The 22,516-nt window shown below is 43.4% G+C and overlaps 1 long non-coding RNA gene across 1 annotated transcript in view; it reads right to left on the reverse strand.

The window, feature by feature from the left end:
• The window catches only part of LOC141373175 (uncharacterized), a 90,987-nt gene that overhangs the window by 61,493 nt on the left and 6,978 nt on the right, over window positions 1-22,516 (reverse strand). The window contains exon 2 of the long non-coding RNA XR_012378880.1: window positions 16,171-16,288. This is a non-coding gene — a long non-coding RNA (uncharacterized lncRNA). The remainder of the gene's footprint in view (window positions 1-16,170; window positions 16,289-22,516) is intronic.

Raw genomic sequence — 22,516 nt, forward strand, 5'->3', positions numbered from 1 at the left:
GAAAAAGTAGGATGTGCATGACTGAGAACGCAGGGCTAAGGATTACTAGCATTGAATTGGCAGCCCAAGGACAAACAAGCGAAAAGTTATTTTCAAAAAGTTATTTAAAAAAACCACCATGGACAGAAGAGATGATTATAATCCTAAGGTAATAACTGGAGGAAGTGCATAAGTACTAAAAGGACATACTCATCTGAAGGAAATATTTTTAAATAGCAGTTTCCTATATCCACAGCTTCTAGAGAATCCCAGTTAGTGCTAACAGACATTCAAATGAAATCTGAGGCGGGGAATATATGAGAGCAGTAGTCTCTATGCAGGGGTGAGTCCATATTTTGCAGTGTCTGATGGCTATACAATTTGGGTGACCATAAATAAAAATTGCTAAATACCAGATTAGGTCCAGAGCCTTGGAAGGGACCCTAAAGCTTTGGCTACATTAGAGTCATGGCATATCTATCTCTGCCCAAGTCACTATGAGAGACACATACTTCCTTAGTGTTTGGATCACAGTGACTAAGAGATTAAAAGCCCAATTTGGAGAACTTTGTGATCAGAGAATAATTATTTGAAGGTCCTTTGATAAAAGATGCAAGATAATAGTGGAGGTGGTGTGAAGGGAGGCTTTTGGCAATCCAAACCACTGAAAGAGACATCCAATGTAAGTTTGAATGAGATACCAATTTTTGCCTATCAATTTGCCGACTTAAAAAAATCATACGGTTGAAGCAGCCTCTTGCTAGTACATACAGTACCTATGCACAAGTTACAAGAAGGCACCCACATAGGCAGGCAAGGGGAAAAGACAAGTCCCCTTTGATCAGAGAGAGCCCCTGCAGGCGAATGGTGTAACAACTGGTGGTAAAAAGCAGTCCTTTCGCTATGTGGTACCTCACTTGCAGGGTGCCTGGCTGGGCAAGGGAAATGCAAACTGGATTTCAGCCCTAATTCATCCTCTCAGCTGGGCATCTTTGTGCAGTGTTCCAACTGCACAACCAAACATGGCGGTCCTGTATCTAGGAATGTAGTGGTTTTAAAAATATTACCTAAAGGGACTTAAAAATGTGTACTTCTCTGGCTCAGGAACATCCACTCCTTGGAATTTATCTTAAGAAAATTATCAGTGAAAAGGACAAAGGATTATGTAAAATAAAGCATATAGATGTAGTGTTTGTATAGCAAAAAAAATTAAAAACAAACTGTATATCTAATAAATAGAACACTGGCTAATTAATTAATGATTCCACCTTACAAGAGAATACTGACCATCCATTAAATGACTTTTCAATGACAGGAGGAAATATTCATGACATAATTCTAAATTAAAAAGCAAGAAGGGAGGGGCAGCTCGGTGGCTCAGTCGGTTAAGTGTCTGCCTTCGGCTCAGGTCATGACCCTGGGGTCCTGGGATTGAGCCCCGCATCATCGGGCTCCCTGCTCAGCGGGGAACCTGCTTCTCACTCTTCCTTTGCCCCTCCCCCTCCCCCCCTGTGTTCTCTCTAGCTTCTGCAATCTCTCTCTCTCAAGTAAATAAATAAAATCTTTTTTTAAAAAAAGAAAGGAAACTATGCAGATTAAAAAAAAAAAATATGTGTGTCTCTTAAAAAGACTAGAAATTTTTCCAAACATAGAAAGTGATCGTCTATGGGTAGTGGGAATACAGGTGATTTTTACTTTCTTCTTCATGATTTTCCATATTAAAAAACTTTTTTACTTTGTAAATGTCATCATAACCCTCATGGCAAACACACATTTTTAACTAGTACCCAGATTTGCAGGGCAGAGACAAAGCGGAGTGGGGAGTACATGTCGCTTGGACCTCACGAGTGTATTGTCTGCACCTCATTGATTTCCACTTCCCATTGAGTCCCTGCCCTTGGTTGCCTGGCTGCACTTGGCTTCGTTGTCCCCTCTGACTTACAGTGATGGGGGGGGTCACTGAAGGAACATGATGTCTCCCTATGATTGTCACCACCTTTCAAAGCCCTAGGAGTGTCTCTGTGTGCTTGAGCACTATGACACGATAGCTTTGGGTTACTAAAGACATTTGCCCAGACACCATCACAGGAGGTGAAGGTAATGTGAACCAGGCTGGAGCAGCTAATTGACTTAGCTATTTACTTCCAGATTTATAGGGCACCACTGCTGAGTAATTAAACTTACTGAGCTATTTCCACAAGATATTAACTTTCTGTAATCGTCACTAAACATAAATTGAGAGCTGGGTTTGGGTTTTGTTTTGCTGTTTTTCATTTTGGAATCAGTAATTAAAGATTATTCAATTATGATAATGTGTTTCTTTTAGGAATGGTCTTTGTAGCTGAAGCATGATGAATACCATGCAGCTTGGATGATAACAATGACTTTAAAAACTCTCCTATAAAGTTCCAACTGGAGGAGATGTGCTTTTGCACTTTTTCTAGGCTAGCTGTTCTCTAAACTTCATTCCAGAGCCACCTTTAATGCCAGGCAGTTTTTCTTCCCAGGGCTACAGACGGGCAGGGTTGGCAGTACGTGTTTAGTGACTTGGAGTCCAGACACAGCTGGTACCCAGGGGGTCACATTAGTACACTGTGGGTAGCAATGGGAAAGGGCTTCAGGCTTAGTAGTCATGGTTAAATGGTGGCTTAGCGTGGCCAGAAAGAATAGCTCAGGACCCTAGGCCCATAGATCTCCAAGGATTGAAGAGAAAAGCCCCACTTGGGTCATGCTGGCTGGTAGGGCTACACAGTTTAGCCCAGCCTCCTCTCTGCAAAACAGCTCTTGCCTTAGGCTTCCCCAGCAAACATTTATTGAGGGCTAGATGTTGATGCACATAACATCCCTGGTGAGCATGTAATCAGCACTCCTTCGGATGAGCACTTATCAGCCACTGGAACAGAAGGTGAATCCAGGTACAAAAGACCGACAAGCAGGCTCCTGGCTCTGGCTCAGCAGGAACCAGATCTCTCTCCTTGGTCCAACCTATCTCTCAGGGGATCAGGCAGAAACAGTACAGGCTTCTAAATAAGGCTAGACCCAGGTTTTTGTCTTTCTAACTTGGCCAAATTTGTTTTGTTAAACCTCAGTTTCCTCTTCTGTAAAGTAGGGATGATACAATGTAACTCCTGAAAAGTACAGTGAAGTCAGCGAGATACTAGATGTAAGTGTGTAACATGGTTACTGACGCCTGGTGGCTGGTGGGTATCCGTTCCCTTCCACAGCTCCCAGTGACTCCCAGGCTCCTCTCATTCAATCCTTAATAGCAGTGACTACACTTCTGAGTCACCTGGGAAACTTGTAAAAACTACAGATGCAGGTGCCTGGGTGGCTCAGTCAGTTAAGCATCTGCCTATGGCTCAGGTCGTGATCCCAGGATACTGGGATGGATCCTCACATCAGACTCTCTGCTTGTCAGGGAGCCTGCTTCTCCCTCTGTCGGCCACTCCCCCTGCTTGTGCTCTCTCTCTGTCAAATAAATAAAATCCTAAAAAAAAAAAAAAAAACTACCAATGTTCCAGCCCAGTATTATCTATTGCTGTGCAGCAAATAACCCCATGCTAAGTGGCTTAAAAATCATAAATGTATCATCTCACCGTTTCTGTAGGTCTGGAATATGGATGCAGCTTAGCCAGGTGGTTCTGGTCTAGCATTTCTCATGATGCTACAATCAAGGTGTCAGCTGGGGTTACCATCACCTGGGGCGTGGCTGGAGAAGGAGAATATACCCCCAAACGCAGTCACATGGCCGTTGGCCAAAGTTCCTCACCTATGGGCCTTCCATGGGTCTATCCATGACATGACATTTTGGCTTTCCCCAGTGCAAGTGATCTGGGAGAGTTAGAAGGCAATACCACCATGTCTTTTATGACATGGTCTGCAAGTCACATACTTTCACTTCCATCTTACTCTGTCTGAAGAAAGTCACAAAGTTCTGCCCATATTCTGTGGGAGGTAATACCTAGCGGAAGGACCACTGGCGGGGGGCGGGGTTCAATCCTGAAGGCTGGCCTCCACAGGCCCCAACCCCAAAGATTTCAACTCAACTGGTTTGGGACTCAAGTATCTTTCTTTCTTTCTTTTTTCTTAACTTTCTAGGTAACTCCAATGTGCCACCAAGGTCAAAAACCACATGCTATACAGTCTCTCCTAAATTACCTTCTCTCTGGCCCAATGTGGGCCATTTAATCCCTTCTTCCCTCAGCATGTCCTTAATTGGCTCCTCCCCTCCTGCTGCTAAATTCTCACAGGTTCTGAGCAGTCAGGCCAGGAGCAGGGCCCTTCAGAATAGCAGATAGGGACAGCAAAGAAGCTGAAGTCCAGATAAGCAGACAGCACCCAAAACTAACATGACAGAAACACTGGAAGGCCCTGGAGCTCATGGAGCCAGTAGTTAGGCAAGGAGCCAGGCTAAGTCAGAAATCGTGACCAAAGCAAAGGGGCCCCCCACAGCCAAAGTGGTCTGCTGGCTCAGCCCTCGCTGCCTTTCTGTTCTTTACCCTAGGGAAAGCCAATTCCAAAACACTCCCTAAAGTGCCACAGGTGATGCCAACCAAAAGCAGCGTGTAGTGTGAGTTCTGAGGAGAACAGACAGTCCTGGCTTCCTGGCAGAGGCAGTTTCCCTAACACAAGCTGCCCTCAAGCCCTCTTCCAGTAAGCAAGCTTTCCTGGCTCATTATCATGTTGGCATTGCCATCCACAGATGAAAGTTGCCTACAACAAAAATAAACATGAAATGATTATGACATACACATCCGTGGGGAGCGAGCTATCCATCATCACAGATGGCTTATTCATCTTCGTGTAATGAAACCCAAATTGTAGTTGTATATATTTCCAGCTTGTTCTCTCTCTGCTCACTAAAGAGGTATCTGGCTTTGTCTGGTCAGTTGCTGCCTGCTCTGGCCCTCCGGTCCTCTGGCCTTTTGCAGCACAGAACCGAGGTAGAAGGGGGAATGGAAGGATGGAGGGATGAGAGCCAGGGTTTGGGGAGGGCTACACAGGGGAGACATGGGGAGTATTTGCAGCATACGAGGGAAATGGATGGAAGAGAAAAAGTTGTAAAAAGAGAAATGGTTCTCAGGATTGAGTCCCTTTAAAATGTCCAAGGATAGCAATTAAAAACAAAAACAAAAACAAAACTTAGTTATTGGAAATTTCTTTTTAGTTGATGGACTATGTTTTTTGATCATGATCATGTTTGGAGACTGGACCATGAGGGCCCCCTTGAGCGAGGTTACCTGGGAATTCATATTAGAGTCCATGCAGAGCTGAGAAGATCGGGGCACTCCACATACGCACTGTGACTGAAGTGGGGGGTAGACAGGAGGCCACATTGTACACAACTGTTTGTGCCTTCAAACTGTATCCTATGAGCAGTGGGGAGCCCGTGAGGAATTACAAACAAAGGCGTCACCGGATTGGATCAGGGTGTGCAGGTGATGGGAGGCAGGCCATCTCGTTAGCGGGTCTTCGTCCAGGTGAGAGATGATAAAGGCCCGTGCTAAGACAGTTGCAGGGGGGGGAAAAGGAAGGACTAGATACGAGCAACACTTAGGTGATAAAATCGGTAGGACTCAGTGCTTTACTAGATCTCTGATAGGACAGGGAGCCAGGGGTACTCTGAAGAAGGAGGAGTCGAGGCTGACCCTAAGGTCCAGCTTTGGTGTCTGGGGTGGGAGGCCATGACAGACTTCAGGGATATAAGGAATTTGGAAGGGGAGCAAGCACTGAACTCTAGTTATAGGCAAGATCAATGGGAAGGCACCTGATCACATGCAGTGACAATGCATTATCCTTATGGGCTCTCATTACTAGTAGTTTTCAGCTTTTACAACAAGTCTCTCTCAAACCTTATGGAAATGTAATATTTATTTAACATTTTTTTTTCAATTTCTAGGTTTTGCTAGTCTGGGCACTATGGATACCCACATCACCTACAGCTCCCAGATATAATCCTTGAACTCCTTTGTTTAAAATTATTCACTGGCTCCCCAGTGTTCACAGGCTACAGTTCAAAGGCATAAAGGTTATTTATGATGTCTACCTCCCATGGCGCCTGGGAGGCTCAGTCAGTTGGGTGTCTACCTATGGCTCAGGTCATGATCCCAGGGTCCTGGATTCAAGCCCCAAATCATGCTCCCTGCTCAGCAGGGTGTCTGTTTCTCCCTCTCCCTCTGCCTCTCCCCCTGCTCATGCTTTCTCTCAAATAAATAAAATCTTAAAAAAAAATGACGTCTACCTCCCAGTGCAGTGATGGTGCCTATGTGGAGTGCCATGAACTCTCCATACCTTTCCAGATTTGTGCATTTACTCAGGCTCTTCCCTCCACTGGATTGCCATTCTGTCCCCACAACCTGCACCCCTGCACGCCAAGCCCCCATCTGGAGGGCCCCTTCTGTGTCTGTACTGCATCAGTTCAATTATCACCCATCCTAAATACAATTAATTCCCTCTTTATTTTCCCCACTGTGCCCCATAGGTAATTCCATCCCAGTGTTTATAAGCTTGATGCACCTATGATTTTAAATGTCTGCCTCATTCAGTGAGGTTGAAAGGGCAGAACCTTATCCTGATAGTATATAATAACTATAGTTTTATTGTTATGAATTGTTATGAATATTGTTCATGACCATTTGTTGAGCACCCAGTATGTGGCAGAGCCAATGCTCTTTCCAACACCATGCTGCCTTTTTCTTTTTTTCTTTTTAAGATTTTATTTATTTATTTGACACAGAGAGAAAGAGCACCGGCAGGGGGAACAGCAGAGGGAGAGGGAGAAGCAGGCTCCCCGCCGAGCAGGAAGCCTGATGTGGGGCTCGATCCCAGGACCCTGGGATCGTCACCTGAGCCGAAGGTAGACGCTTAACCAACTGAGCCACCCAGGTGACCCTGAATTTTTCTTTTTGTTATTTTTATTGCCAGGGCCTGGCAGAGTCTAGCTTATAGTAGGTGCTCAGTAAACATTTTTAAACAAATGAATGGGTATCTATTTGTTGAGAAAAAGCAGCAGGAAGTTTGAGTTTGACTCTTGTTACTTCTCTTCCCCAGCACATATGAAGCCTATAAGCTGATATCCTATTTCTAAGCCCCAAAAGTAGGTTTTTATGAAAAAATGAAGCAGATGTAACAAAAATTTTAATATACTATATATGCTTGTTTTTATATGAAAATTTCTAGAGCAATAACAGATGATTGGGGAATTACTTTTAACAGTATTTCAATGAGAAGAAGGAAATACAGATATGAATATGAACTTTTAATCAAGTATACTCCATTGTATAAGACATACCAACCTAGTAATTATTTCTTCATTTTTTTGTGTGTGATTTGATCCCTGAAGTCTTGGGCATTGTTGTAAGTTTTTCATGGTACAATATCTTAATAATGATTATATTAGTATTTGTTATTATATGATTTATGGGCATAAGAAGCTTCATTTTATTATTTTCTCTCCTTTTGAGCCTGTTTGAAAGCTATTGTTATAAAAAGATGAAAGCTTTTTTTAATGTAGCATTGTTTTAGATCTCTCCTTAGTAGACTCAACAGTAGCTTCATAGTGGTTCCCTTTTCCACCACTAAGCCCTCCCTTTTCCTACTAAGCAAGCAGACCACTCTCGGAGAGGTCGCTCTGGTGAGTGAGTGCTAGATCAACTGTGGCACATTATGTATTTTATCTGGTGGAATCACTCCCCAACATGTGCAATGAATTCGCCTGATCTGATTTGCCTGGATGATGTATGCGGCAGTGATTCGGGCCTAAACAGCCACCTGGAGAGGCAATCCTTCTTCAGGGCACAGCCCAGGGAATATGAGATGTGGTCAGTGACAAGCATGATGACAGCAAGATTTATCCGTCAGTTGGGGGCACGGTTAGTGATGTTCTTCAACTTCAGGATGGGCTCCAGACTAAGCAGCAAAACTGCTCAAAGTCTGCAGCCTGGAGCAAATGAGAATTTTCCTTCACCTCTGAAAAACCTCAGCCAGACCTCTGAGTCCAGGAGAGTTGCAGCTTGAAACCCTGGAAGCTGTTAACCCCCCCTGAGGGCAGAAGCTGTCGTGAGAAGGGCAGATGTGCATAAAATTTGATAAAGCATCCAACTTTCCAAATCCTCAAGGGAGCAAAATTGGGTTCAGATTATTTTGTTACATTTTTGGTGAGAGGTAGACAATGAACATGGAAATAAAAATAAGTTTTTAGAGTCAGGTAGAGATTTTTGATACCAGAAAAGCCATTACTAATTTGTAACTTTAATACTACTTAAGCAGCCTGAGTTTCCACTGTCTTAGGTAAAAGATGGTGACATTATCACAGAAACAATATATGTAAAGAGTCAGCACAATGCTGGAACATAGTTAGTTCTCAGCAAATGATAGTTATATTGTCCTCGAAGATTTTTGACTGAGTTTGCAAGGTTCCAAGAGGCACACAGAAAGAAAATAAGTGTTGGTTTCACAGATCAGAAAGAAAATAGTGAGGAAAGCAAGAAAATGATAAATTATGCAAAGACAGGTGAAGAAGGCATTAGAGAAATTAACAGGCAGCCAACAGGAATACGGGGAAATAGAGGCAGCTAAGTTTCTCTTAGGTAAAGCTCAGTTTTTCGGGACTTGCTTCTGGTTTTACAAGGCATTAAATTATTAAAATTAAGCTGAAGTCTCCTGAACATTCAAAATCTCACTGTGATGGTTTGGAAGCTTTTAGCGCTGACACATGCCATCCCCCCAGAGACACACAAGTGTAGGGACAGTGTTGGCCTGAATGGATCTCAACGGCCACTGCCCATAAAAAGAAGCAGAACAGACAGCAGCTGAAGGGTTGCTAAACCAAGCCATTAAGTTACACTTCTTCCATTTCCCCAATCTCTGTAAAAACTTTACAATTCATTAATTCTGTGGGATTTCAGGATCCCGAGTCTGTAATTCTTGGTTAGTGCTGTCCCATCTGCTCTGGCAGAGAAGATAAGCATACATGGTTCCCAGCCACATATCAGCGCAGACTCCGGGCTCAGACCTAGAGATGCAGCTTCAACTTGGATGTTTAACATCTGCCTGATTTATGGCCCCTTGATTTATGAAGAGAGCTGGTAAAAACTGTTGGGGAGCATTTTGATGCCACTTGTGTTCATTTTCAGCAATAAATTGTAATGGCATTGCAAGAGCAAATGTATCAGAAAGCCAGAGTCTATTATGGTGCCAGGCTAGCAGTATCCTGAGAAAACCACAATATTTTTGGGATGCAAAAAGCTATCTTCGAGTATCATTTGGGGCATATTTTTAAATACACAAAAATTAGGAATATAGGCATTCAGGTTCCCACAGCCACACTAATCGGGCTACACGACTGTCTAACCATCAGGTTGTATATGACATGGAGTAGGACAGACATGTGTCAAAATTAGACCCAAAAGTCATTCAGCCATCTGTAGTGTGGAACTGTCAACCCTAATGGTCTGATTATACTCTGTGTTTGTACTATGACATTTTACATGGTTTATGCATTATCTCCTAACTTGTTAAATAGCATTACAGTAACTTAGATCTTCTCCCCTTCCTTCTTTGCCCTTGGTCTTTCCTAGTTGGGAACCCTCACTTCTTTTCACCCCAAAGCTTCACACAATTCTCTCCGGCATCTGTCACTCCCCCAGCCAATCTCTCCTACAACTGATGACATATCCATCTTTCTAAAGCTCCACTCTATTCATATCATATTCATTCCATTCATATTCTAATCATATCTTTTTTTGGTGCTCAAAAACCACCAATGGACTTTCATACCTTTTGAAACACACAGTCATGACACATTTCACAACTAATGGACTATGTGGATCTGGTCTTCAGGGGACCTTCCCCAGATCCCCAGTTGTAGTCAATTTTTGTTTTCCTCATTTGACATTAAACTCTCTGACAGCAGAGATAGTGCCAGAATATAATAGGTGCTTATTAAATATTTGCTGAATAAAAATAAATAAATAAATAAATAAATAAATAAATAAATAAATATTTGCTGAATGACTAAATGAATGAATCCACTCATACACAGTGGCTGGCAATTTGAACTACTAAAAATTTTTCTGGAAAATTATCTGCAAATATCAATATTCATGAAAATATTCATAATTTTTCACCTTAAAATAATATTTCTGAGAACATGTTCTAAGAATTCAACCATTCAATGGGAAAACGATATCTACGAGGTATTGCTTATAATAATAAAATGTCAGAATGAATTTAAAGCAGTGAAGCCCTATGTGACTACCACCCAGATTAAAGGGAGAACATTCACAACTCCCTCCTAATCTGTATCCTTACCACCCCCACAAAGGAAACTACCATCTTGACTTTATTGTAGTCATTCCTTTTGTTTCTTTATAGTTTTATCACATAAACACTATCCCTGAATATCATATTACAATTTGTTTTGAACTAACTTAAATGGTATCATATATTTAAAACTTCTGGCTTCTTTTCATTCAATACTATATTGTTTATTCATGCTATGTGTGAATATATTTTGTTCATTTTCTTGAATGCCTAGCATTCCATCACATGAATAAACAGCATTCATTTACCCATTCTACTGTTGATGAATCTTAGGGTTCTTTGCAATTTGAGGCTATCATGAATAATGCTTGTACACATTTCTTGGTACTCAAGTGTATATATTTCTGCCAGATATGCACATAGGAGTAGAACTGCTGGATCATAAGGTATGTGTATTTTTAACGTAAGTATGTAATGTTCAATTTTCTAAAGTGTTTGTGCCAATTTCCATTTCCACCAGCAATGTATAAGAATTTGGATTACTCCGTATCCTTCCCAAAACTTAATATTATCGGTCTTAGGTTTTAGCCTGTTCTAGTTAGTATGAAGTGTTATCCCATTGTGGTTTTAATTTGCATTTTCCATGACTAATTAAACTTTTTATATGTTTATTATTTATTCAAATATTCTCTTTTATAAAATACCTATTCAAATCACTTGCCCATTTTTCCATTGGGTTTGTCTATTATTTTCTTATGGTTTTATAGAAGTTATTTATATATTCTGGATGTAAGTTCCTTGTTATATGTGTTGCAAATATCTTCACCCACTGTGTTGCTTGCCTTTTTACTCTCTTAGTGACATTTTTGATGAACAGAGATTTTTTCATTCCAATGAAGTCCAGTTTGTCACTTTTCCTTTATGAGTATATGTTTGCTGTCCTGTTTTGAGAGCCTTTCCCCATCCAGAGGCCCTATATTATCTTACCGAAGTTTTATTTTTGGCTACTGATGTTTAGAATCTACAACCTGAAATTGATTTGGAGGTAGGGTTTGTGATGGGGCTGTTTCTTTTGCCCCATTTTGCTCTTTCCCACCACTCCCTGTTCCTTCCACACAGCCTTGTCTTTCCTTCTGCACACTATGCTCTCACCTTGCTTCCCCAACTCTGCCTGCCTTTTCTATCACTAGCTGCCTAGGCTTACCCATCCACCAAGATCTGGCCTATATGCAATCCTAGCTCCATTGCCCAGTCCCAAGAATTAATTTCTATGCCCACTATTTCTCCCCACCACATACTCCCAAAGCATGTTTTCAGTATCTTTTATTTATCACTCAACATATTTGTATACTGAAAACATAGAAAAATGATGTATCATTAATACATCTAATCAAATTTACTTAACAGTAAGTTCCCTAAGGAAGGTATCTTATTTCATTTTTGAATCACCCATTAATAATAAGGACTTGATGTTTCCTACCAACCGAGAGCATGGTCTCAAACAGATTCAAGTTAATCAGAGAAAATAAAGGAATGTGATACTTCTTTCATCAGAGCTATAGTTTAAGAGGCACACCCCTACAACTGTCTTATTTTGCCTTTAGAATGTTTTAAGAGTCCAGGAAAAACCAAAAGTTCTTCAACTGCAAGATTTAGCATAGCCAAGGGGATGCTTAGAACAGCAGAGTTGGTAGAAAGTGTCCAAATACTTGCTAACTGATAACTGATAAAATGCTAGAAGGTATTTTAAGAAACAGAGAACCAGTCAATTGCTTAAGATAGCCAATCTGGATTACTGAGGAGGCAGAGTGTTGTTCATTTCTTTACATTTATTCAACAAGTACTTATTACCATGTTCTAGGCACATTTCTAGCTGTTATGTATAAAGCAATTGATAAAACAAAGTCCCAGCCATCATATAGCTGGCCATCAAGTGAAGAGAACGGATGATACACTAATGAAATACAGGCATTGATAAGTGCTATGATGAAAAGCAAGCAGGGAGAGGAATTAGAGGGGAGGGCAGAATCGGGGGGGTCACTGTTTGACGGGGGAGCCAGAGACTTAGATGACATGGCCAAATGGCTGAAGTGAGAGAACAGGCAAGGCAGGCAGAATTTTGGTCCCCAGGGTCTCCATCCCTGGTGTCATTCTCATGAATATGTTACTATGTTATGCTACATGGCAAAGGGACTAATTAAGCTTACTAATTAGTTGACCTTAAAATAGGGAGATTATCCAGGAATATGGGGGTCAGTTCGATGCCATCACCCGAGTCCTTCAAAGCGAAAAAGCAGAAGCAGAAGAGGAAGTCAGCACAATTCAAAGAGGGAGGATTCGGCACACATGGTCACTGGCTTGAAGATGGAGGGGCCTCGTGAGAAGGACTGCGGGCTGCCTCCGGATGCTGAGAGGCAGAGGGAAGGGGACCGCAGTACCACAGCCACAAGCAGTCAAATTCTGCCACCAACCCAAATGAGCATGGAGGCAGATTCTTTCCCAGAACCTCCAGCCCAGCAGCCAACACCTTGACTTCAACTTTGGGAGAGTCTGAGCAGAGAACCCAGCCCGTCATGCCAGACTCCTGGCCTACAGAAATGAGAGATAATGAGTGGGGTTATTTTAAGCCGCTAAATTTGTGGTGATTTGTTGCTAGTGCAGGAATAGAGAACTGTCACAAGGGGCCATCTACTCTCAGGGAACCACAAGGTAGCGGCCCTGAGCTGTGAGCACACCTGGCAGAGGCTAAGAACAGTGAGTGGGCCAGTGTGGTTGGAGCAGAGTGATAGAGAGGGAGAGTGGTGGGAGATGAGGCCAAAGGTACAGCGAGAGGTGGACCACGAGGGGCCGGAAGGCTTTTACATTTTCACAGGAAGCTCCTGGACGATTTTGAGCAGGAGAATGATGTCATCAGATTTGCCGTTTAAAAGGATTTTAAAAAGATAACTCTTGCTGTCATGTAGTAATGCACTACAGGAAGCCTAGTATAGATGCAGGGACCATTAGGAATCTCCTGTCCCAGTTGATGAGAGAGATCACGATGGCTGGGAGGTGAGAAGTTGAATACTAAGTCCATGTGAAGACACAGCCGGTGGAGTGGATGTGGAGGTGAGGGTAGGATGTGGGGATGTGAGTAGGTGGCTGGATGCACGGTTCTGGAGACACGTACAAGGAACTGACAGCAGACAGATGTGACTTAAAGCCATGAGACTGGGGATTTCCTGGAGAGGGAACATAATTAGAAAAGAGGACTGCTCTCTGAGGCAGTCCATATTTAGAAATCTGGAAGAGGCGGGGCGAGAACCTGAGGTGTGAGGAAAGCCAACGAGTCGGCAATGTCCCAGGAGCGAAGGTCGCGAGAAGCGGGGGGTGACCCGTGCGACACGCTGCCAGAAGGAGAGGAGAGAAGGATGGGACTGAAGCACTGGATCTGCAGCAGCGAGGTCGCTGGTGACCTTAGTCAGGCTGCTTTTGCGAAGTAGTGAGGATAAAAGCCTGTTTGGGGCCGTCTCAAGAGGAAATGGAAGAGGTGGGGAGAGTGAGTACAGGCACCTTTTTTTGAAATCTTTTACTGCAAAGAGGGGCAGAGAAGTGAGGCTGTCACGGAAGGGAAATGCGGGGTCAAGAGAGGATAACTTTTCTCTAAGCTGGGAGCTATTACAGCATGTGTTCGCTGTTGAGGGGAATGACCTAGTGGAGACTAGGGATTCCTGCAGGAGTAAAATGCCAGAGGAGGGATCCAGGCCCTGGGAGAGGAGGCGGAGAGATGAGTGCAGAGATCAGCCGGTTGGAAACTATGTTGGGAGGATGTGGATTGTGTCCTATGGAAAGAAGAGTAACCACCCATACCACATACATGGCACTGGACAATTAGAGAGAGGTGCCCCTTTGCTGCCTCAGGGAGATCATTTTTATTTCACACGCAAAGACAACTGTACCTCAAAGAAGGTAAGTAACTTGCCTCTGGTCACCTGTCGGTAGGGTCAGAGTCAGATGACAGGTCTTTGAGACCGACTTCAGAGAGCGAACCGTTCACGGGCGTTTTGATCAATTGCTTTTCTCAGTCCAGAGGGTGATTCCTGCATCAAGTGAGACCTCCATGGCAGATAGAGCCGAGAAAAACCAAGAAGGAAAAGATCTGGTTTTGTGAACGGAAGAGGTAAGACAACATAGATTAACTAGGCTAGAGGTTTGCAGACAAGTTAGATAAAAGGAAGAAAAAGCAAGAAGATTCTGAGAGGGAGGAGATTTTGTACCCGCACGTTACCTATTTGTACCAGGTTTGTGTCGGAGAGCCCCCACCGTAACAAAGGCCCTCGGTCCTTGTGCTCCATGTGTCACCTGGGTCACGTCGCAGTGATTCCAAAGGCTGAAACTTGATTACCATCACCATTTTGCTATGGGATGCACACGATGCCCACAGGGCAGTCTGTCAGCCTTGGAATTCCTGGCTTCTGCCTTGTTCTTTTCAGGCTCCTGTCCCTGGCTGTTCATAGCCACAACTATGCTGTGTCCCCCACCCCCACAGCCACTCCTGCCCGTGTTCATCAGGATGCCCTATCAGGGCAAGGGACTGACTTCTGTGCCTGGCCTTGGGGAGCTGGTTGGTGCAGGGTCCTGTGCAGAATCGGGGAGACTGTCTCACTGCCTACCCTGGGCCACATTCTGTTTCCAGTGCCCTCGCAGTGCTGTGGGGCCCAGAGCCTCAGTGTTTCAGAACCTTCTGTGAGCCCCTGGATGCACCCCTAGCCCAGTGTGCCACAAAGACAGCTTTTCCATTTTCGACCGCATTTTCCATTTCTGAGTCAAGCCCAGTTCAAAGGAATGAACAAGAAATGGATGCTACACCTTTTTACCACCACTCTTTTCCTTCTCATCACCAGCCCCCAACCCAAACCCTTCCTTTCTCACCACTTGGATCAAGGTTATCAACGGCCGGGGATGAAGTGGGGGTGCTCTGCATACCAACAACACTGAACCCCACGTCAGCCCCAAGCTGCTTCTTCCATCCTCTCCCTGGCTAACCAAGGGTGGCCTGGCTGCAGGTGCCTGATTAGAGGGAGAGAATGCAAGGGGGCAGGGGGAGAGGGTGGTGGTTGGTGGAGAACATCTCACATCCTCTTCAAGCTCCTTCTGTGAGGGGCCAGAGGTGTCCCTAGGTCTGTTTATGTAGAACCAGTGAACAAAGAAAAACAGGTTCCAGCTGGGTTCTCTGTACCTTACAAGGGAGCAGAGTGCTGATACTGACTTCCTTTTAGGCTGTGAGGTCCTAAAGGCAAGGACTGTGTTTTTGTTCAACCTTGCAGACTGCCCCAGACAGACAGGCAGAAACGCTCAAGTAAACTATAGGCCGCTTGAGGGCAATACATGTGTCTGATACTTTTGTTATTTCCAAGGGCTACAGAAATGCTCATCTCATATAAAAAGCTCGACATATGCCTACTACTGGTCATTGAGAAGCAGCTCGGTATCCCAGGCCAAGAGTATAGGAGTGGGAAACAGAAGAGCCGGTTTCCGGGGCCAGCTCTGCTCTGCGATCCTGAGCAAATCCCTCCACCTCCCTGAGCCCCATTTTTCACATTTCTGAATAAAGAACACCACTGGCACGTCCCAGGATGGTGTGAGATCAGGGGGAGTAGTGTACGCAGAATTCCTGACTTCACCAGACTTGAAGCACTGGACAGAGGAAAGACATTCCTACCCTGCTCTCCCCCCTCCCCCAACCAGGCACAAAAGCACACTGTAGAAAACCTTGGCTGGCTTTGACAAGCCAGCACCTTCCGAGTAGAGGGGACAGGTCTACACATTCAAGGCTGTTAACCCAACAACAAAGAGCAACACAGAAAGAGGAAGCCACTTCCATGCACTCTGGAAGACAGACAGGAGGGCACCTGGAAAGGAACTCGGGAGCCCAGACAGAAAACTCACCCCCCAACTCCAGGGTCACTCGGTTCCTCTGCGGAGGCCCAGAGTCAGGATTCAGCTGGCGGCAAGTGCATGGCAACAGGAGGCTTTAACAAGGAGATGTTGGCAGTTTCTACTTTTCCTGCAACCAGAAAGGTTAGAAATAAAGCCTCATTTGGGGTCTCCCCAAAGATAATGAGACTGAGCTGACAGTTCATTGACTTGCTTCGGAGAATTTATTTTACGAGTGTCTCTAATCCACACGGCTCCTCTTCGCTTTCGGACTCAACCAAGGGGAAACTCAAGAAATCCCACTGGCTTATTTATACTTGCCATGTGGTCCCAGATGCCGTGTGCATTTAATCAACATAATTATTATTCCGTTCTGAGAGAGAAAACGTTATGTTGGAGATGATTTTAATACACACGCATGCCCACACATACACTCACATTTGTGTGTGTGTGTGTTTGTGTGTCTGTCTGTCTGCCTCTCTGAATGCTCAAATTATGGTTTGTAAATTTCCCACAGGTACTGGTCTTCCTATTCAATCTAGAATACAGATGAATTTTACAGGGGGAAGTCTCTCCCCAGCAGAAGTCAAAATTTCTCCACTGGCACAGAAAGATCTTGAACAACTGCCCCACTCCAAGGCGATGCCCCCAGGCAAAAGCCAGACCTCAGAGGGAACATCTGTGTCCACACTCAGGGAAAAGCACCCTAGTCCTGGGTCTCCAGCCACAGTGAAGATTCTGATGCCTGAACACAGTGTGGGAGGTGTGGAGGGTAGGCCTGTGCACAGACGGCCAATGCCATCCCCTACCCTCTACCCCACTTGGGACAGGGAGCTTCAAGAATAGCGGATGTTAAATTTCCTCCCAGCTCAGTGAAATGGGAACTTCAAGTCAGGTAAATCACAGATTATAAAAGTAAGAATTATGCACTTGGAGTTTATGGTCAAGATCCACATCCATTCCAATGGAAAAATGATTTAATACCTAAACGAACACGGTTGGTTTGCTAGATTAAATCCTTTCGAAACAGTGTCTTTGGAGAAAAATCAAAGTGGTTTTTGGGGGAGGAGAGAGTCCTTGGCAGCAAAGACATTGGAAATCAAGTTCGTGCCATAATTGGCGGGCACACAGAACTTTCTCCTCACTGCCCTTGCCTGCTGTCTCCTGGACTCCCATGAAGGAAGTTGCCTTGGCTACTGCTCTTCGGCTTCTGGGGGCGGAACTGACTTGCCCAGCTTCAGATCAGCTTTTCACCACCTCAGCTACTTCATCACCTGCCTGGGAAAGCCATCTGAAAAGGGTGTGTCCAACTAGAAAGGCAGGGTAAGCAGGATGCATGTTTACTCAGGGTCTTTGTTCATGTTATTTTGCATTAGGGGAGGCTGTCATAAGGATGTGCACCTGAGCAAGGGGGTGTCATGAAGCCCAGAAGCAGCTGCATACCAGGCCTTGGGCGACTACAGGAGTCTAATTCAGACATTCTCTCAGCTGCAGAGTCTCATAAATCACTACTGTGAACTCCACCCCTAACACTGACAAAGGTCCTCTCTGTCTCTGCTTCTGCGTCCCCAGGAGCCCTGTCAGCCTCTGCTCTAGGACCTCCTAACTTGTATGCTCATGGTTATTATGTCCTCCTGGACTCTTCTCTAGCATACCTGGGTGCTATCTTCTCTCAGTGTGTTGGCCCATCTCTGTTCCTCCTACAAACTAATCAACCCTTTCTCCCTAATTCCAGTCTGGATTTCTAAGGAAGACTCACGATATCCTTATGTAGCCACTCCATGTGACATCATTGGCCATGCGACATCATTGGCCATGTGACATCACTGGCTATGTGACATCACTGGCCAGCCTAAGGATTTCCTAATCCCTGCATCAGACACCTTCTACCGATCTAATTGGTTTAAGCTGTGGCAGTGAGGTTCCACTCCCTAGAACTCCACTACTTCCATAATTACAAAGCAGTGCACGAGAATTTCTTAGTATGAGGCTATGGTCATGGCCGACTTTTCAAAGCTTAGCCTATTTAGAACACGTAGGACGTCAGAGAGCCGTTGTCAATTAGCCAATCATACTTTTGCATTATCTCTTAAGTTGGATTCAATAAATCATTTTTTAAACCCCATTTTACAGAAGCTCGTCCTCTCCATTTTAAGAAAGAAGTTAACTACAGAGATTTGACCCACTTTCCACTTTAAAGTGGAAGATATCACTGGGGAGAACAGGGGGCTTAGATGCCTGACAGGAGTCCCCGTTCAAGGGCCTCCAACTCAGGGGGTCCAGCTTAGCAGGTTTTCAGTGTCAGTAGGGAAGCACAGCACTTCGCCCTCCATGGGGACAGACCTCTTCCCTTATAACAAAGGCTCATGTTTCTAGGACAGTTCTGAAGAAAACCCACCCAAGAAGGACTGCCTTGGCCACTCACTTAGTTCTTCTGTCTCATCAGTCAGCACGCAGAGCAATGACATGGGTGTGAGGCTGTCACGTGCCTCACACAAGACACATGCCTCAAGCAAACATCCTCTGGCACCCGGATCTCAGGTGTGGGCGCAGCAGACAGGGCCATCTTGGTCCCCAGAGGCTGAGAGGTCACCTCCGTGGTGTCTGGGGACCTGTGGATGGGAACTGCAGCCTCCAAACCCATGTCCCCAGCAAGGCCCACTTGAGCAGAGCATGAAGAGGCCCCTGCAATCAAACAGGCTGGCAGAATGAGCGCACTCGTGCTCGGTGGTGCATCAGGAAATTGGCCTTCTTTGCTTTTAACAGGTCATTTCTCCAGCAGTTTTATGATTACCAAAGACAATCAGGGCAGTTGGAAACCTGCAATATTTGTACCCTTTATGCTCTTTGGGCCTCAAGCACCAAAAACATTAAGTCAGTGCCCTAGAGGGCCCCTCCCCTTTAGAGAAAATGTTTAATAATTGAAAGGCACTCATTAATTTTTTAAAAATTCCCCAGTCAATATTCTAACAATTAACATGATTATTTACTATTTAGGGATGAGCTGAGGATATGACAACAGTCTTTCTTCTACCACCTTCTGTTTTCTTTTCTTTTTTTTTTTTTAAGATTTTATTTGAGAGAGAGAATGAGAGACAGAGAGCACAAGAGGGAAGAGGGTCAGAGGGAGAAGCAGACTCCCCGCTGAGCGGGGAGCCCGATGCGGAACTCGATCCCAGGACTCCAGGATCATGACCTGAGCCGAAGGCAGTCGCCCAACCAACTGAGCCACCCAGGCGCCCCCACCTTCTGTTTTCTATCAGGAATAAATAGCAACACTCAACTATTCATAGTATCTATTAGCAGCCAATATAAATTTTAAATAATATACATAAACATCTATTTTTTTGTTGTTGCTCCATCAACTTTTAGCAGTATTTCTTGACCACCACCTACCACTCTAAGAATCTTACTGTTCCTAACCTACTTCTTTCCATAGCCATACATCTGCTGTTATCCATATTTACTTTTACATGGTTGATGATAAGAACGTTTAAATGCCATTCCATAACCTTAATAACATCTTCCACACTTTGTTTATAGGGTGAGTCTAAAGACTAACAAGCCAATAAATAAATACCATTTTTGTTGTAATTACTATGTAAATATTACTCACCACAGAGCCAAATGGTAGCATATAATTACTTTTCTTTCTCTACAGGTAAAATATCATAACCCTTGGGACATTTGAAGAACGTCATCTGAAAACAGATGATTTGTCCTGACACTCAACCAATACTCCAAATATGTCATAATATAATAAACATTGACATGTGATCCATGACTTTGTTATAAAACTATTTTTGTCCCAAGATTTCCAATTGCCTTTTGTTTTTCTTGTTGACAGAAGACAAACTGTTAAAATAGCCTCAATTTTATTTCTGCCTCTCAATGATAGTGTTGCATGGAATCCCCATTTTATCCAGATACAACCTCCACGGACCTTCTTTCCCTGTGGATCAGCTGTTCACCAGGCCTGATGCACTTGCCATGCTAGGACTTTCCCTTACCACATTTTTGGGTTAGAACCACTCTTTCCTTGATTTGAATTTCCCTGATAGCTAATGATGATGAACATGTGTCTGTTAGTCATTTGTATATCTTCTTTGGAGAAGTGTCTATTCATGTCTTCTGCCCATTTTTTGACTTGATTATTTGTTTTTTGGGTGTTGAGTTTGAGAAGTTCTTTATAGATCTTGGATACCAGCCCTTTATCTGTAGTGTCATTTGCAAATATCTTCTCCCCTTCCGTAGGTTGCCTCTTTGTTTTGTTGACTGTTTCCTTTGCTGTGCAGAAGCTTTTTATCTTGATGAAGTCCCAAAAGTTCATTTTTGCTTTTGTTTCACTAGCCTTTGGAGATGTACCTTGAAAGAAGTTGCTGTGGCCGATGTCAAAGAGGTTACTGCCTACGTTCTCCTCTAGGATTTTGATGGAGATACCACCTTACACCAGTTAGAATGGCAAAAATTGACAGGGAAAGAAACAACAAATGTTGGAGAGGTTATGGACAAAGGGGAACCCTCTTACACTGTTGGTGGGAATGCAAGTTGGTACAGCCACTTTGGAAAACAGCGTGGAGGTGCCTCAAAAAATTAAAAATAGAGCTACCCTATGACCCAGCAATTGCACTCCTGGGTATTTACCCCAAAGACACAGATGTAGTGAAAAGAAGGGCCATATGCACCCCAATGTTCATAGCAGCAATGTCTGCAATAGCCAAACTGTGGAAAGAGCTGAGATGCCCTTCAACAGACGAATGGATAAAGAAGATGTGGTCCATATATACAATGGAATATTACTCAGCCATCATAAAGGATGAATACCCAACTTTTACATCAATATGGATGGGACTAGAGGAGATTATGCTAAGTGAAATAAGTCAAGCAGAGAAAGTCAATTATCATATGATTTCACTTATTTGTGGAACATAAGAATAGCATGGAGGACATTAGGAGAAGGAAGGGAAAAATGAAGTGGGGAAATCGGAGGGGGAGATGAACCGTGAGAGACTATGGACTCTGAAAAACAAACTGAAGGTTCTACAGGGGAGGGGGGTGGGGGGATGGGTTAGCCTGGTGATGGGTATTAAGGAGGGCACATACTGCACGGAGCACTGGGTGTTATACGAAAACAATGAATCATGGATCACTACATCAAAAACTAATGGTGACTAACATAACATAATAAAATTAAATTTAAAAAAAGAACCACTCTTTCCTTAATCATTGCTTTCTTTCTCCCCATTTTTGCTAGCATGACTCCCTTATTTTGCCAAGTAGATATTTTCTGAGCCCCTGTGTATCTAAAAATATATTTCACCCTCCCACTTGATTGACAGTTTGGCAGGATACAAAATTCTAGATCATATTAAACACAGTTCAAAATAATTTTTCCTTAGAATTTTATGGCATTGCTCCATCAACTTCCATCAGCCAGTGTTGTTGATGCCGGATGATTTTTGTTACAATGCAGCGTTCCTGATTTGCTAGTTTGTTTCACCCTGAAAACTTTTAATGTCTTCTCTTTATTCTGACCTTTCTGAGTTTGGTGAAATTATTCTTATGTGTGGATCTTTATCCTTTCGTATGGCTCAGCCCTTGAGCCCTGTCACACTGAAGACTTGTACTTGTCTTCAACTCTTAGAAATTTCCCTCACAATTAAAAAATTCTACCCTGTATTATATAGTTTAAGTGCTGGAATTACTGGTCATATGTTGAATTCTGAACTGATTTTCTCTTTCATTTTTTTCCTTCATGTTTTATGTCTACCTTTTTGTTCTATAGTTTGGACTATTGCTTTGGCTTTATTGTGAACTTTTTTTCTACTAATTTTAAGATTTTTGATATAACTTTTCCATTACAAGAGTTAATTCTTTGACCATCCATTTATTATATCATTCATTCTATTCTTGTCTCAGATACAGTGTCTTCTCACATCTCTGGAAGGCAGAATCAGATTTTTAAAAGTTCTCTTCTGTTTCCTGGAATAGCTCCTTCAGTGTCAGTTATAATTATTTTGATTCTTCTTTTACATACTGCTCTTCTTTCTCTGATATACTATTCACTCATATCCCACAATAAGAACCAAGGCTGGTTATGAAATAAAGGAAATTTTCAACTTTGATGTTCATGAGCCCTGCTCCTGGGTTCCCAGGGAAGCTATTCCCTAACATTTACTAAGGTCAAAATGACTCAGCAAAACCTCAAACCATGGGCTCTATTTCTGCCCCGAGCACACATTGTACATATGCTTTGTTAAAAATAATAATAATAATAGCCAGAAAGGAGTATTCCAAAGATAAGACAAAGGAAAAAAACCTGCTTGGTTCCCATGAGATTAAAGTCATACAGCCTTGC

This window comes from Callorhinus ursinus, unplaced genomic scaffold, assembly GCF_003265705.2.
Source record: "Callorhinus ursinus isolate GAN/ISIS: 27379988/994484 unplaced genomic scaffold, GSC_fseal_2.0 scaffold8, whole genome shotgun sequence".
NCBI lineage: Eukaryota > Metazoa > Chordata > Mammalia > Carnivora > Otariidae > Callorhinus > Callorhinus ursinus.